The sequence below is a fragment of the Misgurnus anguillicaudatus genome, chromosome 4, assembly GCF_027580225.2.
Source record: "Misgurnus anguillicaudatus chromosome 4, ASM2758022v2, whole genome shotgun sequence".
In the NCBI taxonomy this organism is placed as follows: domain Eukaryota; kingdom Metazoa; phylum Chordata; class Actinopteri; order Cypriniformes; family Cobitidae; genus Misgurnus; species Misgurnus anguillicaudatus.
Window position 1 is genome coordinate 2,820,217 of NC_073340.2, and position 4,278 is coordinate 2,824,494.

At 35.1% G+C, this 4,278-nt stretch overlaps 1 long non-coding RNA gene across 1 annotated transcript; it reads left to right on the forward strand.

Moving 5' to 3' along the window:
• Window positions 1–513: 513 nt before the first annotated feature.
• On the forward strand, window positions 514–2,357 carry LOC129420292 (uncharacterized). Its single transcript, XR_008636793.2, has 4 exons — window positions 514–1,190; window positions 1,439–1,472; window positions 1,607–1,720; window positions 1,802–2,357. It is a non-coding gene; the product is annotated as an uncharacterized lncRNA (long non-coding RNA).
• Window positions 2,358–4,278: the final 1,921 nt, after the last annotated feature.

Below are 4,278 nucleotides of genomic sequence, written 5' to 3' on the forward strand. Positions count from 1 at the left end.
CGGACCCTGGAACACAGAAAAGCATGAGACAGTAAAAAGCATCAGATGTTAGGTTGTGTTAATGCTTTCTCTGAACAATTTCTCCATGAACTATGCATGTAAACGAAATTAACCAAAGTACCTATTCTTAATTTCCCCTTCTTAAACATCCTTTAAAACCATATAGCCAGAAAACTCACCATCTCAGCTTGTTATTAACAATATCCTTATTTGTTCAAACAAATATAACTTGCTATACAAGTTAAATATACAAATATAACTTATTAATAATCTTATTAACAAATATTACCAAATTATATTATTTTAGCCAGGAAAACTTAAATGTCACTACATATATATGGTTATAAAAGTATATATTTTGACTCACATCTCAATATGGTTGCCTGCGACAGCCGGATGACGTCAAAGTATTCAAAGTATCGCAAGAGCAAGACGAAATATGATTTCTTGAATCATTCTCGCGGTACTGTGACGTCATCCGGCTGTCGGTTCTTGCGGCGCCACATTAAGTCAAACAAGCCTCCTGACTTCGTGGGAGAACATTTGAATTATCTGGCACGAGCCCTCACACATCAAACTTCAACTGACACAACGGTCTCGGTGGAGGTAATAAGCAAAAGCGCCTTTAAATTTCGTAATTTTTTATACACATCCCGTTTATTTTGTTGTTAATTGTTAGATAAGTTAGTCATTTCGTCAAGTTTTCGTTACAGGGTAAGATTTCGCTATCATCGTTGCCATAACTTATTTAATAAGTTATATATATATCCCAAATAAATATGGATGGACATTAAAACTTTGCTAAAACAACAAAGCTGGTGATGGTGTCCCAAGACTTTTGCAGAGTAATGTATATTGACCAAGAGTTGTAATGATAAAAAAAATGCATGTCGTCTATTATTTTCTTTAAATGCACATTTATTCACAGTTCAGTAGGACAGTAAATTATCTGAAAGTGAAATCATTATTGAAGGTGATATCATTGTCACTGCATTCATTGTTACATGATTTTAAACAGTGGGAATCATTGTGTAAGTTTCTTAATAATATCAAATACTTTTTAGCTGAGAAGCCAGGTGAAACTATAAGGGCACTATGATTTACTTTCATATTATCATTCTTTTATAGATGAGGAGCAACCAGTAAGAAAAAGCAAAAAGATGTTTTGATGTTGCCTGAGGCACCTTATTGTGAGTACATTTTAATGCTATTAGCCATTTAAATTGTTATACTTCTGTGGAATTAAGAAACAATATACTTAATCTCAGTGTACAGTATTTGTAGTATAATGATGATTATTTATATTTATATTTATTAATTTAGCATATGCCTTGAATGACTTAGAAATGATAGAGAATTCAACATTTTACAACAGTTACTACAATACTTACATCATCGATTTTTAAATCGAATTAATTGTTTTTTATCACAAATGCAGCACATCAGTCAATTTCTTCCAATAATGAATCAAGGTACAGTATTTTGTTATTTTTTATCTTAAAATATTGATATTGATAGGCATTTTCTTCCAGACAGACTTATTGTTCATTTATTTTACTGGTGTAGTTAGTAATGTTATTAATGTTTCAAAACTCATTCGTGAAAGAAATCCTGGAGTGGAAAATCATTCTGAAAGTAGACCAAATACAGGACAACACCACAGCAGTGGTTGGAAAAATGCAGCAGACAATGAGCAAGCCAAGCTGACTTTCAAAAGATGGTATGTGCCATAACACATGCAACATTACTAGTCACTGCTGACGTTTTACCCATGTTTATTACAGATTGTTTTTGTTTGTAGATTCGTTATCTGTTTCTTCAAAGGGGAGGCAGTTTGGGAGATGGGAAATAGGAAGATGCTACAGTTACACAGGGCGAATTTCAGCAGCTCAGTTTCACACTTGCAACTAACAATGAATTATAGTGAGTCTGTGTGAATCCCAAACATCTCAAAATTATTTTTGTATATAAATTGTATGTAAATTGTAATGTTGTAAATAAGAATGCACATTGTAAATGTTAATAGCACATAAACATTAATAGCAATGAATAGTCTGTTTTTAAAACAAAAATAATGTTTGATGCTTTGGATACATATAGTATCATATACTCTACATAGTATAATTCAAGATGCCTTTAACACAAAAACCTACAATAATATCAAAGATCAATGTATAAGACAACTTACATTATTTTATGTCATAGTAAACTATTTTTATACTCTGTGTGACCTTTGCTCTCTCTGAGATGTGTATGTTCATTTTGTAGCTGGTCAGGGTAGAAGACCAGCTGACGTACCAGTTTTGCCAGGTTGGAGGACCAGCTTAAACCAGCTTAGACAGCCAACCAACTGTAGTTGGACTGTAGTTGGCGGCGCAATGATTCATTACACTTCATCATAGCTGACAGTGCATATAGAATGAACATGAAAAATCTAAACGGGACAACATACCTTTGTTTAAAAATTGTGCGCAAGTCATAATCCATCCGGTCTCATGTTTGTAAATTATCTTCACCAAGCAATCGCAGTATGACATCAACTTGCATTTGTAGTCCACAAAGGTAATAAATCTAAGAAATGATCATATATTCTTAGATGTTTACATCGGCTTCATGGAAGAGAACGATCCGCGATTGTTGTTTCCACTAAAATATTCACACTGCGGTGTACACCCGTGTTAAAACTCCATAGTATGTGTGAGCTCGCTTTTAGTTTTAGTTTCAGTCTCTCCGTATCCGAACAAAAAATCCACTCGCTCTGTGTCCGTCCGACAAAACAATCCACGTAGCCTACTCCGTTTTCTGAGTAAATATCTTCCTTTAATCCTGTGTATCATTTAAATCCAACAGAAAACAAACAATATATGACCAAAGAGCGCAGTCCCTGTGGCAAGCTTCACAAGCTGTGTTCCAATTCAAGTGCTGCACCCTACTAAGCATGCAATAAAAGGTGAGCACTTGCCCATTCAAGGCGCTCAGAAGTTCGCGAAGAGAACTGAAATGAGACGGTCTAACCTTCAGAGGACCCATAATTTGCCTCATCTGCTGCACATGCATCGTGCCTGTCAGCAGGACACAGCGGAGACGTTTCTAACTTATTAAAATAAATATGAAATCAGAAAAATTATAATTTATTTTAGAAAATTTGACATGTTGACACAATTGTTGACACACTGTTTACACCTGACAATAACGTTGTCCACTTGTGAGACGATCAATGAAAATGCATAATAATGCATAGTGTAAACAGCCTAAAAAATGTGACAAGCTCACTCAAGCAGTTCTCATAGAGCACTGCTGCTCTGACGCCAATGATGTCATCCTCACTGAGGACCTTCTGAGGGCCTGTCAAAATTGGCAGCTCAAGCCTAAAGGGATCATACAAATGGGCAGTCAGGTCGTGCACAGTCTCATCAATCCCGATAGTTGACAGATTATCAATTACCTGTGCTCCCTTTAATGCACCACCCATTCTAAAGGCAGAAAATCAGGAATCATACACTGTTGAGTTAAATAAAATAATTTCCATGACTTTGCAGCATATAACCATGACCTTATATATTCCCAGATACATCTGTGCAGTGTTGTTTTTGGCAGCGCTTTTAGTTTTAGTCTTAGTCTTTTGGACGAAAATGCTTTTTAGTTTTAGTCACATTTTAGTCACTTATAAACTTCATAGTTTTAGTCAAGTTTTAGTTGACGAAAAGACGAAAAGGTTTTAGTCAAGTTTTAGTCGATGAAAACGCAAAAAGGTTTTAGTCAAGTTTAAGTCAATTTTAGTAAAAAAAGGTAGTCTTTAACAAAATAATTTAGGTTAAAAAGTGTGGTGTATTTAATACTATTAAAATGTGCATTAAGATTGTCCCTGAGGGCTTGCCCTTTTTTTAGTCGTTGTGCCTTCTGTGCATGTCATAACAAAAAAGTTGAGCCTGATATACCCTCGTGTTGAGTTTGTGTGTTACGCGGAGACCTTGGTTATAAAGTTGAGAAATGCATGCCTTGCCTTGTAATTTAAATACACCACAAAAAGTATTGGAAATGGGCTTAGGTTTGATAAGTAGATACATGTAAAACCTTAAGCTTACCATGAAATGTGTCACAAGCCGATTGTCGAGTAAAATTGAATGTATATGATATGTTAACAGAGTGACTTGTTAGTTACCTTTAAGTGATGAGACCTCAGATGCCACTTGAGGTTGATGGTATTCTTTCCACCTAGTTTGTGGCCACATTTACCGTTGTCTCCCAATATGCATTCTGTTTTTCTTTTGAAGCCGG